This window comes from Stenella coeruleoalba (assembly GCF_951394435.1).
Source record: "Stenella coeruleoalba genome assembly, chromosome: 1".
NCBI classification, from domain to species: Eukaryota; Metazoa; Chordata; class Mammalia; order Artiodactyla; family Delphinidae; genus Stenella; species Stenella coeruleoalba.
The window spans coordinates 155,272,682-155,293,518 of NC_137169.1; positions in this window are offsets into that span (position 1 = coordinate 155,272,682).

Consider the following 20,837-nt stretch of genomic DNA (forward strand, 5'->3'; position numbering starts at 1 on the left):
CTGCCCCCCTGCCCTTGGTTCAGTCACAGCAGAGGTGGCCACACCCACACCCTCTGTGACCTCGGCGTTCCACCCTCCTGCAGCCCCGCCCGCCCCCCCTCCGCCGGTTGCCCTGGGCTACGGAAGCTGCATCCTGGGGCCAGGGGGTTCCCAGGAGGCCAAGGGAAGACACGATGGCCTTAAGTGAGTCGCAGAGGCCTTACGTGGGCTTGTGTGGTTGGGTTCACCTCTTACGTTTCACCGAACTCTGCGAGAAGACAGGGACCTGCAGCCTCACAGTTGGGCTCCACGGTAAGGTGTGCGGGACAGACCTCAAACTGACCCACGGCATGGAGCGACACCCGCCATCGAGAGGTCTACAAGAGAGCCGCTGCAGCTAGCCCACAGGTCCCAGAAAACTAGATGCCTCTTTATGTAAGTGAGTTTTGGGGAGATTTGTTGCAAAGCATTATCGCAGCAAGAGCTGACTAATACAACGTTCTCCAAATCACTGCCATGTCCACGGCTGCCACCGTGCCTACGTGTAAGGCAACTGTGTCCTCGAACTTTGAGAACTCCTGAATTCTCGGTGCCTCTCCAACACAATGTACGTGGCTAAGGTGTCCCCAGATAACCTCACTAACGTACCACCGAGACCGCCCTAAGCTTTTATTGAACGTAATGCAACGCTCTTTCTATTCGTTCTCTGTTTCTACGTGGGTAAAATGCTTTCCGTCAGTCTAAAAGGATGGAAAATCGGCACAAAACACTCTGTGGATAGTTGTTTTTCACAAAGGAAAATCACAAACGAAACAGGCATTTCGCCGGGTGCAGAGCACTAACGCCCCCTAGTGCCTCTCAATGCCAAGTGGACAGAGGCACTTCATTAAATATCGAATCCCAGCTCTCTCCGCTTGAGAGGGAGAGCAAGCCATTCTCAGGTGGAGGAGGGCTGTTTTCAGCAGCTATCTGCAACGTTCTGTGGACCTGGCCACTGTGTAGCTACAAGGAAACCTTTTGTCTGAGGAACCTAACTAAAGAAACTTGAAAGTGGAGGAAGAGAGAAAGAATGAGACAACACCCTCATCTCGGTGACTCATCCACTTATTCGTTCACTTACCAAATCAAATATCCACTACGCGTAGAGAGTCCTGGGCTGAAAACCCGCACAGAACACGGAGACGTACCCCCATTCGCAGGGAGGTTAGGTACCAGAGAGGGAGACAAGATGTAGATTACCTTACGGCAGTTCCGCACATGTCCTGTTAAAGTGTTTGCAGCTCCAGGGGAGAGAAGGGATCCAGAAATCGCTTGGATTCTCAGTGAAGTCTTCCCAGAGAAGGAGGTGCAAAATAGGCGGACTGGAAGAAACAAAAAAATTAACCTCGTGGGTAGATATGAAACGGAGCAGAGGTTCACAGATACTTAGACCCCGTTCTTTCTTGACACGTCTGGAAAGTGAAACTGAAGCCAAATTACGGAGGGCCTTGAGTGTCAGTCTTCGGAGCTTGGCCGTACGGGGTTGACAGCGGGTGCCACGGACGGCTCGGACGAGGGCAAGGGCATAACCCAAGAGCCCTGGGAGGTGTAGGAGAGGTCGCAGCGAGGGAGATAGAAAGGCATGCGATTCTCCGAAGCAGTCACCGTAACCCAGGTGTAAACTCATAAACGGTAGACGCCGAGTAAGGGCGACACAGATGGCAGGGAGGAGTACGAGGGACACTAGAAAGGAAAACGCTCAGGGCTTCACCAGGGATCGGGTGCATTCCTTTCTCCCTCTAACAGAGGTTATCAGTAACCGGGCTAGTCACTGGGAATCAAGAGTAAGCCAAAGAGGCGTGATCTCTTCTTCCTCACGGACCACCACGGGGTAAACTTACCTACCTGAAACTGGATGGGAAAGGCGATGACGGCCATAAGCGAGAGGTGCGTGGTGTCACGTGAGCTACGGTAGGGGGACGTGATGAGCTGAGTAGGTAAGGGGACGCTTTCTTGACCAAGTGACACCTGAGAAGAGATGAGAAGGGTGAGGCGGCATCGGTCAGCTGCAAACTAAACAGAGGGACACTGCCTGCAGAGGGGCAGCACGGGCCATGCGCCGTTGTAAGTATGCAGGCCTGAGAGGAGGCCACTGTGGGCAGGATGACTGAGAATGGAAGGAAGGAGCTGCAAGACGAGGCCGCAGAGATCACGCTCCACCCTGCCCAGGCGATGCCCTGCCCTGCGGACTAGCACACCCAGAGAGAGAGTACCGGTGCACAGCCAGCTGAGAAGCCTGCTCGAGGATGCAAGGCAAGGCTGCTTCTTTCACCAAGAAAGTCTTGCCTGGTAAACTAAACGGCGTATCGATGGAGCGGACACGTGATTTTACATTCTGAAGCAGGCGCCCCGCCTTACGGAACGGCGACGGTTCTCAGGGGGGCCGGGCAGGAGCCGCTCCGCGCGTCTGTCCCAGGGACCCACCCGCCTGCGGGACCTCCGGCCGCCTCGCAGGAAGCTACGACGCCCAGCCCCGTGGCTACCTGTGCAGCGAGGTGTACTCCGCGGACGCGTGCCACACACACTTCAAGTGGGAGGGCGGCCTGAGTGGCAAGGCGAGAGGCCGGCCTGCCGCGCGTAGCAAGAAGGCGCTCTTCGGCCTGGGCCTAGGTGCTTGCGCCGCCCCCCTGGGCCTAACGGTCTCTGAGGGCCCTGCCCTGGACCCCCTGCCCCCCTGCCCTTGGTTCAGTCACAGCAGAGGTGGCCACACCCACACCCTCTGTGACCTCGGCGTTCCACCCTCCTGCAGCCCCGCCCGCCCCCCCTCCGCCGGTTGCCCTGGGCTACGGAAGCTGCATCCTGGGGCCAGGGGGTTCCCAGGAGGCCAAGGGAAGACACGATGGCCTTAAGTGAGTCGCAGAGGCCTTACGTGGGCTTGTGTGGTTGGGTTCACCTCTTACGTTTCACCGAACTCTGCGAGAAGACAGGGACCTGCAGCCTCACAGTTGGGCTCCACGGTAAGGTGTGCGGGACAGACCTCAAACTGACCCACGGCATGGAGCGACACCCGCCATCGAGAGGTCTACAAGAGAGCCGCTGCAGCTAGCCCACAGGTCCCAGAAAACTAGATGCCTCTTTATGTAAGTGAGTTTTGGGGAGATTTGTTGCAAAGCATTATCGCAGCAAGAGCTGACTAATACAACGTTCTCCAAATCACTGCCATGTCCACGGCTGCCACCGTGCCTACGTGTAAGGCAACTGTGTCCTCGAACTTTGAGAACTCCTGAATTCTCGGTGCCTCTCCAACACAATGTACGTGGCTAAGGTGTCCCCAGATAACCTCACTAACGTACCACCGAGACCGCCCTAAGCTTTTATTGAACGTAATGCAACGCTCTTTCTATTCGTTCTCTGTTTCTACGTGGGTAAAATGCTTTCCGTCAGTCTAAAAGGATGGAAAATCGGCACAAAACACTCTGTGGATAGTTGTTTTTCACAAAGGAAAATCACAAACGAAACAGGCATTTCGCCGGGTGCAGAGCACTAACGCCCCCTAGTGCCTCTCAATGCCAAGTGGACAGAGGCACTTCATTAAATATCGAATCCCAGTTCTCTCCGCTTGAGAGGGAGAGCAAGCCATTCTCAGGTGGAGGAGGGCTGTTTTCAGCAGCTATCTGCAACGTTCTGTGGACCTGGCCACTGTGTAGCTACAAGGAAACCTTTTGTCTGAGGAACCTGACTAAAGAAACTTGAAAGTGGAGGAAGAGAGAAAGAATGAGACAACACCCTCATCTCGGTGACTCATCCACTTATTCGTTCACTTACCAAATCAAATATCCACTACGCGTAGAGAGTCCTGGGCTGAAAACCCGCACAGAACACGGAGACGTACCCCCATTCGCAGGGAGGTTAGGTACCAGAGAGGGAGACAAGATGTAGATTACCTTACGGCAGTTCCGCACATGTCCTGTTAAAGTGTTTGCAGCTCCAGGGGAGAGAAGGGATCCAGAAATCGCTTGGATTCTCAGTGAAGTCTTCCCAGAGAAGGAGGTGCAAAATAGGCGGACTGGAAGAAACAAAAAAATTAACCTCGTGGGTAGATATGAAACGGAGCAGAGGTTCACAGATACTTAGACCCCGTTCTTTCTTGACACGTCTGGAAAGTGAAACTGAAGCCAAATTACGGAGGGCCTTGAGTGTCAGTCTTCGGAGCTTGGCCGTACGGGGTTGACAGCGGGTGCCACGGACGGCTCGGACGAGGGCAAGGGCATAACCCAAGAGCCCTGGGAGGTGTAGGAGAGGTCGCAGCGAGGGAGATAGAAAGGCATGCGATTCTCCGAAGCAGTCACCGTAACCCAGGTGTAAACTCATAAACGGTAGACGCCGAGTAAGGGCGACACAGATGGCAGGGAGGAGTACGAGGGACACTAGAAAGGAAAACGCTCAGGGCTTCACCAGGGATCGGGTGCATTCCTTTCTCCCTCTAACAGAGGTTATCAGTAACCGGGCTAGTCGCTGGGAATCAAGAGTAAGCCAAAGAGGCGTGATCTCTTCTTCCTCACGGACCACCACGGGGTAAACTTACCTACCTGAAACTGGATGGGAAAGGCGATGACGGCCATAAGCGAGAGGTGCGTGGTGTCACGTGAGCTACGGTAGGGGGACGTGATGAGCTGAGTAGGTAAGGGGACGCTTTCTTGACCAAGTGACACCTGAGAAGAGATGAGAAGGGTGAGGCGGCATCGGTCAGCTGCAAACTAAACAGAGGGACACTGCCTGCAGAGGGGCAGCACGGGCCATGCGCCGTTGTAAGTATGCAGGCCTGAGAGGAGGCCACTGTGGGCAGGATGACTGAGAATGGAAGGAAGGAGCTGCAAGACGAGGCCGCAGAGATCACGCTCCACCCTGCCCAGGCGATGCCCTGCCCTGCGGACTAGCACACCCAGAGAGAGAGTACCGATGCACAGCCAGCTGAGAAGCCTGCTCGAGGATGCAAGGCAAGGCTGCTTCTTTCACCAAGAAAGTCTTGCCTGGTAAACTAAACGGCGTATTGATGGAGCGGACACGTGATTTTACATTCTGAAGCAGGCGCCCCGCCTTACGGAACGGCGACGGTTCTCAGGGGGGCCGGGCAGGAGCCGCTCCGCGCGTCTGTCCCAGGGACCCACCCGCCTGCGGGACCTCCGGCCGCCTCGCAGGAAGCTACGACGCCCAGCCCCGTGGCTACCTGTGCAGCGAGGTGTACTCCGCGGACGCGTGCCACACACACTTCAAGTGGGAGGGCGGCCTGAGTGGCAAGGCGAGAGGCCGGCCTGCCGCGCGTAGCAAGAAGGCGCTCTTCGGCCTGGGCCTAGGTGCTTGCGCCGCCCCCCTGGGCCTACCGGGCTCTGAGGGCCCTGCCCTGGACCCCCTGCCCCCCTGCCCTTGGTTCAGTCACAGCAGAGGTGGCCACACCCACACCCTCTGTGACCTCGGCGTTCCACCCTCCTGCAGCCCCGCCCGCCCCCCCTCCGCCGGTTGCCCTGGGCTACGGAAGCTGCATCCTGGGGCCAGGGGTTTCCCAGGAGGCCAAGGGAAGACACGATGGCCTTAAGTGAGTCGCAGAGGCCTTACGTGGGCTTGTGTGGTTGGGTTCACCTCTTACGTTTCACCGAACTCTGCGAGAAGACAGGGACCTGCAGCCTCACAGTTGGGCTCCACGGTAAGGTGTGCGGGACAGACCTCAAACTGACCCACGGCATGGAGCGACACCCGCCATCGAGAGGTCTACAAGAGAGCCGCTGCAGCTAGCCCACAGGTCCCAGAAAACTAGATGCCTCTTTATGTAAGTGAGTTTTGGGGAGATTTGTTGCAAAGCATTATCGCAGCAAGAGCTGACTAATACAACGTTCTCCAAATCACTGCCATGTCCACGGCTGCCACCGTGCCTACGTGTAAGGCAACTGTGTCCTCGAACTTTGAGAACTCCTGAATTCTCGGTGCCTCTCCAACACAATGTACGTGGCTAAGGTGTCCCCAGATAACCTCACTAACGTACCACCGAGACCGCCCTAAGCTTTTATTGAACGTAATGCAACGCTCTTTCTATTCGTTCTCTGTTTCTACGTGGGTAAAATGCTTTCCGTCAGTCTAAAAGGATGGAAAATCGGCACAAAACACTCTGTGGATAGTTGTTTTTCACAAAGGAAAATCACAAACGAAACAGGCATTTCGCCGGGTGCAGAGCACTAACGCCCCCTAGTGCCTCTCAATGCCAAGTGGACAGAGGCACTTCATTAAATATCGAATCCCAGCTCTCTCCGCTTGAGAGGGAGAGCAAGCCATTCTCAGGTGGAGGAGGGCTGTTTTCAGCAGCTATCTGCAACGTTCTGTGGACCTGGCCACTGTGTAGCTACAAGGAAACCTTTTGTCTGAGGAACCTAACTAAAGAAACTTGAAAGTGGAGGAAGAGAGAAAGAATGAGACAACACCCTCATCTCGGTGACTCATCCACTTATTCGTTCACTTACCAAATCAAATATCCACTACGCGTAGAGAGTCCTGGGCTGAAAACCCGCACAGAACACGGAGACGTACCCCCATTCGCAGGGAGGTTAGGTACCAGAGAGGGAGACAAGATGTAGATTACCTTACGGCAGTTCCGCACATGTCCTGTTAAAGTGTTTGCAGCTCCAGGGGAGAGAAGGGATCCAGAAATCGCTTGGATTCTCAGTGAAGTCTTCCCAGAGAAGGAGGTGCAAAATAGGCGGACTGGAAGAAACAAAAAAATTAACCTCGTGGGTAGATATGAAACGGAGCAGAGGTTCACAGATACTTAGACCCCGTTCTTTCTTGACACGTCTGGAAAGTGAAACTGAAGCCAAATTACGGAGGGCCTTGAGTGTCAGTCTTCGGAGCTTGGCCGTACGGGGTTGACAGCGGGTGCCACGGACGGCTCGGACGAGGGCAAGGGCATAACCCAAGAGCCCTGGGAGGTGTAGGAGAGGTCGCAGCGAGGGAGATAGAAAGGCATGCGATTCTCCGAAGCAGTCACCGTAACCCAGGTGTAAACTCATAAACGGTAGACGCCGAGTAAGGGCGACACAGATGGCAGGGAGGAGTACGAGGGACACTAGAAAGGAAAACGCTCAGGGCTTCACCAGGGATCGGGTGCATTCCTTTCTCCCTCTAACAGAGGTTATCAGTAACCGGGCTAGTCGCTGGGAATCAAGAGTAAGCCAAAGAGGCGTGATCTCTTCTTCCTCACGGACCACCACGGGGTAAACTTACCTACCTGAAACTGGATGGGAAAGGCGATGACGGCCATAAGCGAGAGGTGCGTGGTGTCACGTGAGCTACGGTAGGGGGACGTGATGAGCTGAGTAGGTAAGGGGACGCTTTCTTGACCAAGTGACACCTGAGAAGAGATGAGAAGGGTGAGGCGGCATCGGTCAGCTGCAAACTAAACAGAGGGACACTGCCTGCAGAGGGGCAGCACGGGCCATGCGCCGTTGTAAGTATGCAGGCCTGAGAGGAGGCCACTGTGGGCAGGATGACTGAGAATGGAAGGAAGGAGCTGCAAGACGAGGCCGCAGAGATCACGCTCCACCCTGCCCAGGCGATGCCCTGCCCTGCGGACTAGCACACCCAGAGAGAGAGTACCGATGCACAGCCAGCTGAGAAGCCTGCTCGAGGATGCAAGGCAAGGCTGCTTCTTTCACCAAGAAAGTCTTGCCTGGTAAACTAAACGGCGTATTGATGGAGCGGACACGTGATTTTACATTCTGAAGCAGGCGCCCCGCCTTACGGAACGGCGACGGTTCTCAGGGGGGCCGGGCAGGAGCCGCTCCGCGCGTCTGTCCCAGGGACCCACCCGCCTGCGGGACCTCCGGCCGCCTCGCAGGAAGCTACGACGCCCAGCCCCGTGGCTACCTGTGCAGCGAGGTGTACTCCGCGGACGCGTGCCACACACACTTCAAGTGGGAGGGCGGCCTGAGTGGCAAGGCGAGAGGCCGGCCTGCCGCGCGTAGCAAGAAGGCGCTCTTCGGCCTGGGCCTAGGTGCTTGCGCCGCCCCCCTGGGCCTACCGGGCTCTGAGGGCCCTGCCCTGGACCCCCTGCCCCCCTGCCCTTGGTTCAGTCACAGCAGAGGTGGCCACACCCACACCCTCTGTGACCTCGGCGTTCCACCCTCCTGCAGCCCCGCCCGCCCCCCCTCCGCCGGTTGCCCTGGGCTACGGAAGCTGCATCCTGGGGCCAGGGGTTTCCCAGGAGGCCAAGGGAAGACACGATGGCCTTAAGTGAGTCGCAGAGGCCTTACGTGGGCTTGTGTGGTTGGGTTCACCTCTTACGTTTCACCGAACTCTGCGAGAAGACAGGGACCTGCAGCCTCACAGTTGGGCTCCACGGTAAGGTGTGCGGGACAGACCTCAAACTGACCCACGGCATGGAGCGACACCCGCCATCGAGAGGTCTACAAGAGAGCCGCTGCAGCTAGCCCACAGGTCCCAGAAAACTAGATGCCTCTTTATGTAAGTGAGTTTTGGGGAGATTTGTTGCAAAGCATTATCGCAGCAAGAGCTGACTAATACAACGTTCTCCAAATCACTGCCATGTCCACGGCTGCCACCGTGCCTACGTGTAAGGCAACTGTGTCCTCGAACTTTGAGAACTCCTGAATTCTCGGTGCCTCTCCAACACAATGTACGTGGCTAAGGTGTCCCCAGATAACCTCACTAACGTACCACCGAGACCGCCCTAAGCTTTTATTGAACGTAATGCAACGCTCTTTCTATTCGTTCTCTGTTTCTACGTGGGTAAAATGCTTTCCGTCAGTCTAAAAGGATGGAAAATCGGCACAAAACACTCTGTGGATAGTTGTTTTTCACAAAGGAAAATCACAAACGAAACAGGCATTTCGCCGGGTGCAGAGCACTAACGCCCCCTAGTGCCTCTCAATGCCAAGTGGACAGAGGCACTTCATTAAATATCGAATCCCAGCTCTCTCCGCTTGAGAGGGAGAGCAAGCCATTCTCAGGTGGAGGAGGGCTGTTTTCAGCAGCTATCTGCAACGTTCTGTGGACCTGGCCACTGTGTAGCTACAAGGAAACCTTTTGTCTGAGGAACCTAACTAAAGAAACTTGAAAGTGGAGGAAGAGAGAAAGAATGAGACAACACCCTCATCTCGGTGACTCATCCACTTATTCGTTCACTTACCAAATCAAATATCCACTACGCGTAGAGAGTCCTGGGCTGAAAACCCGCACAGAACACGGAGACGTACCCCCATTCGCAGGGAGGTTAGGTACCAGAGAGGGAGACAAGATGTAGATTACCTTACGGCAGTTCCGCACATGTCCTGTTAAAGTGTTTGCAGCTCCAGGGGAGAGAAGGGATCCAGAAATCGCTTGGATTCTCAGTGAAGTCTTCCCAGAGAAGGAGGTGCAAAATAGGCGGACTGGAAGAAACAAAAAAATTAACCTCGTGGGTAGATATGAAACGGAGCAGAGGTTCACAGATACTTAGACCCCGTTCTTTCTTGACACGTCTGGAAAGTGAAACTGAAGCCAAATTACGGAGGGCCTTGAGTGTCAGTCTTCGGAGCTTGGCCGTACGGGGTTGACAGCGGGTGCCACGGACGGCTCGGACGAGGGCAAGGGCATAACCCAAGAGCCCTGGGAGGTGTAGGAGAGGTCGCAGCGAGGGAGATAGAAAGGCATGCGATTCTCCGAAGCAGTCACCGTAACCCAGGTGTAAACTCATAAACGGTAGATGCCGAGTAAGGGCGACACAGATGGCAGGGAGGAGTACGAGGGACACTAGAAAGGAAAACGCTCAGGGCTTCACCAGGGATCGGGTGCATTCCTTTCTCCCTCTAACAGAGGTTATCAGTAACCGGGCTAGTCGCTGGGAATCAAGAGTAAGCCAAAGAGGCGTGATCTCTTCTTCCTCACGGACCACCACGGGGTAAACTTACCTACCTGAAACTGGATGGGAAAGGCGATGACGGCCATAAGCGAGAGGTGCGTGGTGTCACGTGAGCTACGGTAGGGGGACGTGATGAGCTGAGTAGGTAAGGGGACGCTTTCTTGACCAAGTGACACCTGAGAAGAGATGAGAAGGGTGAGGCGGCATCGGTCAGCTGCAAACTAAACAGAGGGACACTGCCTGCAGAGGGGCAGCACGGGCCATGCGCCGTTGTAAGTATGCAGGCCTGAGAGGAGGCCACTGTGGGCAGGATGACTGAGAATGGAAGGAAGGAGCTGCAAGACGAGGCCGCAGAGATCACGCTCCACCCTGCCCAGGCGATGCCCTGCCCTGCGGACTAGCACACCCAGAGAGAGAGTACCGGTGCACAGCCAGCTGAGAAGCCTGCTCGAGGATGCAAGGCAAGGCTGCTTCTTTCACCAAGAAAGTCTTGCCTGGTAAACTAAACGGCGTATCGATGGAGCGGACACGTGATTTTACATTCTGAAGCAGGCGCCCCGCCTTACGGAACGGCGACGGTTCTCAGGGGGGCCGGGCAGGAGCCGCTCCGCGCGTCTGTCCCAGGGACCCACCCGCCTGCGGGACCTCCGGCCGCCTCGCAGGAAGCTACGAAGCCCAGCCCCGTGGCTACCTGTGCAGCGAGGTGTACTCCGCGGACGCGTGCCACACACACTTCAAGTGGGAGGGCGGCCTGAGTGGCAAGGCGAGAGGCCGGCCTGCCGCGCGTAGCAAGAAGGCGCTCTTCGGCCTGGGCCTAGGTGCTTGCGCCGCCCCCCTGGGCCTACCGGGCTCTGAGGGCCCTGCCCTGGACCCCCTGCCCCCCTGCCCTTGGTTCAGTCACAGCAGAGGTGGCCACACCCACACCCTCTGTGACCTCGGCGTTCCACCCTCCTGCAGCCCCGCCCGCCCCCCCTCCGCCGGTTGCCCTGGGCTACGGAAGCTGCATCCTGGGGCCAGGGGGTTCCCAGGAGGCCAAGGGAAGACACGATGGCCTTAAGTGAGTCGCAGAGGCCTTACGTGGGCTTGTGTGGTTGGGTTCACCTCTTACGTTTCACCGAACTCTGCGAGAAGACAGGGACCTGCAGCCTCACAGTTGGGCTCCACGGTAAGGTGTGCGGGACAGACCTCAAACTGACCCACGGCATGGAGCGACACCCGCCATCGAGAGGTCTACAAGAGAGCCGCTGCAGCTAGCCCACAGGTCCCAGAAAACTAGATGCCTCTTTATGTAAGTGAGTTTTGGGGAGATTTGTTGCAAAGCATTATCGCAGCAAGAGCTGACTAATACAACGTTCTCCAAATCACTGCCATGTCCACGGCTGCCACCGTGCCTACGTGTAAGGCAACTGTGTCCTCGAACTTTGAGAACTCCTGAATTCTCGGTGCCTCTCCAACACAATGTACGTGGCTAAGGTGTCCCCAGATAACCTCACTAACGTACCACCGAGACCGCCCTAAGCTTTTATTGAACGTAATGCAACGCTCTTTCTATTCGTTCTCTGTTTCTACGTGGGTAAAATGCTTTCCGTCAGTCGAAAAGGATGGAAAATCGGCACAAAACACTCTGTGGATAGTTGTTTTTCACAAAGGAAAATCACAAACGAAACAGGCATTTCGCCGGGTGCAGAGCACTAACGCCCCCTAGTGCCTCTCAATGCCAAGTGGACAGAGGCACTTCATTAAATATCGAATCCCAGCTCTCTCCGCTTGAGAGGGAGAGCAAGCCATTCTCAGGTGGAGGAGGGCTGTTTTCAGCAGCTATCTGCAACGTTCTGTGGACCTGGCCACTGTGTAGCTACAAGGAAACCTTTTGTCTGAGGAACCTAACTAAAGAAACTTGAAAGTGGAGGAAGAGAGAAAGAATGAGACAACACCCTCATCTCGGTGACTCATCCACTTATTCGTTCACTTACCAAATCAAATATCCACTACGCGTAGAGAGTCCTGGGCTGAAAACCCGCACAGAACACGGAGACGTACCCCCATTCGCAGGGAGGTTAGGTACCAGAGAGGGAGACAAGATGTAGATTACCTTACGGCAGTTCCGCACATGTCCTGTTAAAGTGTTTGCAGCTCCAGGGGAGAGAAGGGATCCAGAAATCGCTTGGATTCTCAGTGAAGTCTTCCCAGAGAAGGAGGTGCAAAATAGGCGGACTGGAAGAAACAAAAAAATTAACCTCGTGGGTAGATATGAAACGGAGCAGAGGTTCACAGATACTTAGACCCCGTTCTTTCTTGACACGTCTGGAAAGTGAAACTGAAGCCAAATTACGGAGGGCCTTGAGTGTCAGTCTTCGGAGCTTGGCCGTACGGGGTTGACAGCGGGTGCCACGGACGGCTCGGACGAGGGCAAGGGCATAACCCAAGAGCCCTGGGAGGTGTAGGAGAGGTCGCAGCGAGGGAGATAGAAAGGCATGCGATTCTCCGAAGCAGTCACCGTAACCCAGGTGTAAACTCATAAACGGTAGACGCCGAGTAAGGGCGACACAGATGGCAGGGAGGAGTACGAGGGACACTAGAAAGGAAAACGCTCAGGGCTTCACCAGGGATCGGGTGCATTCCTTTCTCCCTCTAACAGAGGTTATCAGTAACCGGGCTAGTCGCTGGGAATCAAGAGTAAGCCAAAGAGGCGTGATCTCTTCTTCCTCACGGACCACCACGGGGTAAACTTACCTACCTGAAACTGGATGGGAAAGGCGATGACGGCCATAAGCGAGAGGTGCGTGGTGTCACGTGAGCTACGGTAGGGGGACGTGATGAGCTGAGTAGGTAAGGGGACGCTTTCTTGACCAAGTGACACCTGAGAAGAGATGAGAAGGGTGAGGCGGCATCGGTCAGCTGCAAACTAAACAGAGGGACACTGCCTGCAGAGGGGCAGCACGGGCCATGCGCCGTTGTAAGTATGCAGGCCTGAGAGGAGGCCACTGTGGGCAGGATGACTGAGAATGGAAGGAAGGAGCTGCAAGACGAGGCCGCAGAGATCACGCTCCACCCTGCCCAGGCGATGCCCTGCCCTGCGGACTAGCACACCCAGAGAGAGAGTACCGGTGCACAGCCAGCTGAGAAGCCTGCTCGAGGATGCAAGGCAAGGCTGCTTCTTTCACCAAGAAAGTCTTGCCTGGTAAACTAAACGGCGTATCGATGGAGCGGACACGTGATTTTACATTCTGAAGCAGGCGCCCCGCCTTATGGAACGGCGACGGTTCTCAGGGGGGCCGGGCAGGAGCCGCTCCGCGCGTCTGTCCCAGGGACCCACCCGCCTGCGGGACCTCCGGCCGCCTCGCAGGAAGCTACGACGCCCAGCCCCGTGGCTACCTGTGCAGCGAGGTGTACTCCGCGGACGCGTGCCACACACACTTCAAGTGGGAGGGCGGCCTGAGTGGCAAGGCGAGAGGCCGGCCTGCCGCGCGTAGCAAGAAGGCGCTCTTCGGCCTGGGCCTAGGTGCTTGCGCCGCCCCCCTGGGCCTACCGGGCTCTGAGGGCCCTGCCCTGGACCCCCTGCCCCCCTGCCCTTGGTTCAGTCACAGCAGAGGTGGCCACACCCACACCCTCTGTGACCTCGGCGTTCCACCCTCCTGCAGCCCCACCCGCCCCCCCTCCGCCGGTTGCCCTGGGCTACGGAAGCTGCATCCTGGGGCCAGGGGGTTCCCAGGAGGCCAAGGGAAGACACGATGGCCTTAAGTGAGTCGCAGAGGCCTTACGTGGGCTTGTGTGGTTGGGTTCACCTCTTACGTTTCACCGAACTCTGCGAGAAGACAGGGACCTGCAGCCTCACAGTTGGGCTCCACGGTAAGGTGTGCGGGACAGACCTCAAACTGACCCATGGCATGGAGCGACACCCGCCATCGAGAGGTCTACAAGAGAGCCGCTGCAGCTAGCCCACAGGTCCCAGAAAACTAGATGCCTCTTTATGTAAGTGAGTTTTGGGGAGATTTGTTGCAAAGCATTATCGCAGCAAGAGCTGACTAATACAACGTTCTCCAAATCACTGCCATGTCCACGGCTGCCACCGTGCCTACGTGTAAGGCAACTGTGTCCTCGAACTTTGAGAACTCCTGAATTCTCGGTGCCTCTCTAACACAATGTACGTGGCTAAGGTGTCCCCAGATAACCTCACTAACGTACCACCGAGACCGCCCTAAGCTTTTATTGAACGTAATGCAACGCTCTTTCTATTCGTTCTCTGTTTCTACGTGGGTAAAATGCTTTCCGTCAGTCTAAAAGGATGGAAAATCGGCACAAAACACTCTGTGGATAGTTGTTTTTCACAAAGGAAAATCACAAACGAAACAGGCATTTCGCCGGGTGCAGAGCACTAACGCCCCCTAGTGCCTCTCAATGCCAAGTGGACAGAGGCACTTCATTAAATATCGAATCCCAGCTCTCTCCGCTTGAGAGGGAGAGCAAGCCATTCTCAGGTGGAGGAGGGCTGTTTTCAGCAGCTATCTGCAACGTTCTGTGGACCTGGCCACTGTGTAGCTACAAGGAAACCTTTTGTCTGAGGAACCTAACTAAAGAAACTTGAAAGTGGAGGAAGAGAGAAAGAATGAGACAACACCCTCATCTCGGTGACTCATCCACTTATTCGTTCACTTACCAAATCAAATATCCACTACGCGTAGAGAGTCCTGGGCTGAAAACCCGCACAGAACACGGAGACGTACCCCCATTCGCAGGGAGGTTAGGTACCAGAGAGGGAGACAAGATGTAGATTACCTTACGGCAGTTCCGCACATGTCCTGTTAAAGTGTTTGCAGCTCCAGGGGAGAGAAGGGATCCAGAAATCGCTTGGATTCTCAGTGAAGTCTTCCCAGAGAAGGAGGTGCAAAATAGGCGGACTGGAAGAAACAAAAAAATTAACCTCGTGGGTAGATATGAAACGGAGCAGAGGTGCACAGATACTTAGACCCCGTTCTTTCTTGACACGTCTGGAAAGTGAAACTGAAGCCAAATTACGGAGGGCCTTGAGTGTCAGTCTTCGGAGCTTGGCCGTACGGGGTTGACAGCGGGTGCCACGGACGGCTCGGACGAGGGCAAGGGCATAACCCAAGAGCCCTGGGAGGTGTAGGAGAGGTCGCAGCGAGGGAGATAGAAAGGCATGCGATTCTCCGAAGCAGTCACCGTAACCCAGGTGTAAACTCATAAACGGTAGACGCCGAGTAAGGGCGACACAGATGGCAGGGAGGAGTACGAGGGACACTAGAAAGGAAAACGCTCAGGGCTTCACCAGGGATCGGGTGCATTCCTTTCTCCCTCTAACAGAGGTTATCAGTAACCGGGCTAGTCGCTGGGAATCAAGAGTAAGCCAAAGAGGCGTGATCTCTTCTTCCTCACGGACCACCACGGGGTAAACTTACCTACCTGAAACTGGATGGGAAAGGCGATGACGGCCATAAGCGAGAGGTGCGTGGTGTCACGTGAGCTACGGTAGGGGGACGTGATGAGCTGAGTAGGTAAGGGGACGCTTTCTTGACCAAGTGACACCTGAGAAGAGATGAGAAGGGTGAGGCGGCATCGGTCAGCTGCAAACTAAACAGAGGGACACTGCCTGCAGAGGGGCAGCACAGGCCATGCGCCGTTGTAAGTATGCAGGCCTGAGAGGAGGCCACTGTGGGCAGGATGACTGAGAATGGAAGGAAGGAGCTGCAAGACGAGGCCGCAGAGATCACGCTCCACCCTGCCCAGGCGATGCCCTGCCCTGCGGACTAGCACACCCAGAGAGAGAGTACCGGTGCACAGCCAGCTGAGAAGCCTGCTCGAGGATGCAAGGCAAGGCTGCTTCTTTCACCAAGAAAGTCTTGCCTGGTAAACTAAACGGCGTATCGATGGAGCGGACACGTGATTTTACATTCTGAAGCAGGCGCCCCGCCTTACGGAACGGCGACGGTTCTCAGGGGGGCCGGGCAGGAGCCGCTCCGCGCGTCTGTCCCAGGGACCCACCCGCCTGCGGGACCTCCGGCCGCCTCGCAGGAAGCTACGACGCCCAGCCCCGTGGCTACCTGTGCAGCGAGGTGTACTCCGCGGACGCGTGCCACACACACTTCAAGTGGGAGGGCGGCCTGAGTGGCAAGGCGAGAGGCCGGCCTGCCGCGCGTACCAAGAAGGCGCTCTTCGGCCTGGGCCTAGGTGCTTGCGCCGCCCCCCTGGGCCTACCGGGCTCTGAGGGCCCTGCCCTGGACCCCCTGCCCCCCTGCCCTTGGTTCAGTCACAGCAGAGGTGGCCACACCCACACCCTCTGTGACCTCGGCGTTCCACCCTCCTGCAGCCCCACCCGACCCCCTCCGCCGGTTGCCCTGGGCTACGGAAGCTGCATCCTGGGGCCAGGGGGTTCCCAGGAGGCCAAGGGAAGACACGATGGCCTTAAGTGAGTCGCAGAGGCCTTACGTGGGCTTGTGTGGTTGGGTTCACCTCTTACGTTTCACCGAACTCTGCGAGAAGACAGGGACCTGCAGCCTCACAGTTGGGCTCCACGGTAAGGTGTGCGGGACAGACCTCAAACTGACCCATGGCATGGAGCGACACCCGCCATCGAGAGGTCTACAAGAGAGCCGCTGCAGCTAGCCCACAGGTCCCAGAAAACTAGATGCCTCTTTATGTAAGTGAGTTTTGGGGAGATTTGTTGCAAAGCATTATCGCAGCAAGAGCTGACTAATACAATGTTCTCCAAATCACTGCCATGTCCACGGCTGCCACCGTGCCTACGTGTAAGGCAACTGTGTCCTCGAACTTTGAGAACTCCTGAATTCTCGGTGCCTCTCCAACACAATGTACGTGGCTAAGGTGTCCCCAGATAACCTCACTAACGTACCACCGAGACCGCCCTAAGCTTTTATTGAACGTAATGCAACGCTCTTTCTATTCGTTCTCTGTTTCTACGTGGGTAAAATGCTTTCCGTCAGTCGAAAAGGATGGAAAATCGGCACAAAACACTCTGTGGATAGTTGTTTTTCACAAAGGAAAATCACAAACGAAACAGGCATTTCGCCGGGTGCAGAGCACTAATGCCCCCTAGTGCCTCTCAATGCCAAGTGGACAGAGGCACTTCATTAAATATCGAATCCCAGCTCTCTCCGCTTGAGAGGGAGAGCAAGCCATTCTCAGGTGGAGGAGGGCTGTTTTCAGCAGCTATCTGCAACGTTCTGTGGACCTGGCCACTGTGTAGCTACAAGGAAACCTTTTGTCTGAGGAACCTGACTAAAGAAACTTGAAAGTGGAGGAAGAGAGAAAGAATGAGACAACACCCTCATCTCGGTGACTCATCCACTTATTCGTTCACTTAGCAAATCAAATATCCACTACGCGTAGAGAGTCCTGGGCTGAAAACCCGCACAGAACACGGAGACGTACCCCCATTCGCAGGGAGGTTAGGTACCAGAGAGGGAGACAAGATGTAGATTACCTTACGGCAGTTCCGCACATGTCCTGTTAAAGTGTTTGCAGCTCCAGGGGAGAGAAGGGATCCAGAAATCGCTTGGATTCTCAGTGAAGTCTTCCCAGAGAAGGAGGTGCAAAATAGGCGGACTGGAAGAAACAAAAAAATTAACCTCGTGGGTAGATATGAAACGGAGCAGAGGTTCACAGATACTTAGACCCCGTTCTTTCTTGACACGTCTGGAAAGTGAAACTGAAGCCAAATTACGGAGGGCCTTGAGTGTCAGTCTTCGGAGCTTGGCCGTACGGGGTTGACAGCGGGTGCCACGGACGGCTCGGACGAGGGCAAGGGCATAACCCAAGAGCCCTGGGAGGTGTAGGAGAGGTCGCAGCGAGGGAGATAGAAAGGCATGCAATTCTCCGAAGCAGTCACCGTAACCCAGGTGTAAACTCATAAACGGTAGACGCCGAGTAAGGGCGACACAGATGGCAGGGAGGAGTACGAGGGACACTAGAAAGGAAAACGCTCAGGGCTTCACCAGGGATCGGGTGCATTCCTTTCTCCCTCTAACAGAGGTTATCAGTAACCGGGCTAGTCGCTGGGAATCAAGAGTAAGCCAAAGAGGCGTGATCTCTTCTTCCTCACGGACCACCACGGGGTAAACTTACCTACCTGAAACTGGATGGGAAAGGCGATGACGGCCATAAGCGAGAGGTGCGTGGTGTCACGTGAGCTACGGTAGGGGGACGTGATGAGCTGAGTAGGTAAGGGGACGCTTTCTTGACCAAGTGACACCTGAGAAGAGATGAGAAGGGTGAGGCGGCATCGGTCAGCTGCAAACTAAACAGAGGGACACTGCCTGCAGAGGGGCAGCACGGGCCATGCGCCGTTGTAAGTATGCAGGCCTGAGAGGAGGCCACTGTGGGCAGGATGACTGAGAATGGAAGGAAGGAGCTGCAAGACGAGGCCGCAGAGATCACGCTCCACCCTGCCCAGGCGATGCCCTGCCCTGCGGACTAGCACACCCAGAGAGAGAGTACCGGTGCACAGCCAGCTGAGAAGCCTGCTCGAGGATGCAAGGCAAGGCTGCTTCTTTCACCAAGAAAGTCTTGCCTGGTAAACTAAACGGCGTATCGATGGAGCGGACACGTGATTTTACATTCTGAAGCAGGCGCCCCGCCTTACGGAACGGCGACGGTTCTCAGGGGGGCCGGGCAGGAGCCGCTCCGCGCGTCTGTCCCAGGGACCCACCCGCCTGCGGGACCTCCGGCCGCCTCGCAGGAAGCTCCGACGCCCAGCCCCGTGGCTACCTGTGCAGCGAGGTGTACTCCGCGGACGCGTGCCACACACACTTCAAGTGGGAGGGCGGCCTGAGTGGCAAGGCGAGAGGCCGGCCTGCCGCGCGTACCAAGAAGGCGCTCTTCGGCCTGGGCCTAGGTGCTTGCGCCGCCCCCCTGGGCCTACCGGGCTCTGAGGGCCCTGCCCTGGACCCCCTGCCCCCCTGCCCTTGGTTCAGTCACAGCAGAGGTGGCCACACCCACACCCTCTGTGACCTCGGCGTTCCACCCTCCTGCAGCCCCGCCCGCCCCCCCTCCGCCGGTTGCCCTGGGCTACGGAAGCTGCATCCTGGGGCCAGGGGGTTCCCAGGAGGCCAAGGGAAGACACGATGGCCTTAAGTGAGTCGCAGAGGCCTTACGTGGGCTTGTGTGGTTGGGTTCACCTCTTACGTTCCACCGAACTCTGCGAGAAGACAGGGACCTGCAGCCGCACAGTTGGGCTCCACGGTAAGGTGTGCGGGACAGACCTCAAACTGACCCACGGCATGGAGCGACACCCGCCATCGAGAGGTCTACAAGAGAGCCGCCGCAGCTAGCCCACAGGTCCCAGAAAACTAGATGCCTCTTTATGTAAGTGAGTTTTGGGGAGATTTGTTGCAAAGCATTATCGCAGCAAGAGCTGACTAATACAACGTTCTCCAAATCACTGCCATGTCCACGGCTGCCACCGTGCCTACGTGTAAGGCAACTGTGTCCTCGAACTCTGAGATCTCCTGAATTCTCGGTGCCTCTCCAACACAATGTACGTGGCTAAGGTGTCCCCAGATAACCTCACTAACGTACCACCGAGACCGCCCTAAGTTTTTATTGAACGTAATGCAACGCTCTTTCTATTCGTTCTCTGTTTCTACGTGGGTAAAATGCTTTCCGTCAGTCTAAAAGGATGGAAAATCGGCACAAAACACTCTGTGGATAGTTGTTTTTCACAAAGGAAAATCACAAACGAAACAGGCATTTCGCCGGGTGCAGAGCACTAACGCCCCCTAGTGCCTCTCAATGCCAAGTGGACAGAGGCACTTCATTAAATATCGAATCCCAGCTCTCTCCGCTTGAGAGGGAGAGCAAGCCATTCTCAGGTGGAGGAGGGCTGTTTTCAGCAGCTATCTGCAACGTTCTGTGGACCTGGCCACTGTGTAGCTACAAGGAAACCTTTTGTCTGAGGAACCTAACTAAAGAAACTTGAAAGTGGAGGAAGAGAGAAAGAATGAGACAACACCCTCATCTCGGTGACTCATCCACTTATTCGTTCACTTACCAAATCAAATATCCACTACGCGTAGAGAGTCCTGGGCTGAAAACCCGCACAGAACACGGAGACGTACCCCCATTCGCAGGGAGGTTAGGTACCAGAGAGGGAGACAAGATGTAGATTACCTTACGGCAGTTCCGCACATGTCCTGTTAAAGTGTTTGCAGCTCCAGGGGAGAGAAGGGATCCAGAAATCGCTTGGATTCTCAGTGAAGTCTTCCCAGAGAAGGAGGTGCAAAATAGGCGGACTGGAAGAAACAAAAAAATTAACCTCGTGGGTAGATATGAAACGGAGCAGAGGTTCACAGATACTTAGACCCCGTTCTTTCTTGACACGTCTGGAAAGTGAAACTGAAGCCAAATTACGGAGGGCCTTGAGTGTCAGTCTTCGGAGCTTGGCCGTACGGGGTTGACAGCGGGTGCCACGGACGGCTCGGACGAGGGCAAGGGCATAACCCAAGAGCCCTGGGAGGTGTAGGAGAGGTCGCAGCGAGGGAGATAGAAAGGCATGCGATTCTCCGAAGCAGTCACCGTAACCCAGGTGTAAACTCATAAACGGTAGACGCCGAGTAAGGGCGACACAGATGGCAGGGAGGAGTACGAGGGACACTAGAAAGGAAAACGCTCAGGGCTTCACCAGGGATCGGGTGCATTCCTTTCTCCCTCTAACAGAGGTTATCAGTAACCGGGCTAGTCGCTGGGAATCAAGAGTAAGCCAAAGAGGCGTGATCTCTTCTTCCTCACGGACCACCACGGGGTAAACTTACCTACCTGAAACTGGATGGGAAAGGCGATGACGGCCATAAGCGAGAGGTGCGTGGTGTCACGTGAGCTACGGTAGGGGGACGTGATGAGCTGAGTAGGTAAGGGGACGCTTTCTTGACCAAGTGACACCTGAGAAGAGATGAGAAGGGTGAGGTGGCATCGGTCAGCTGCAAACTAAACAGAGGGACACTGC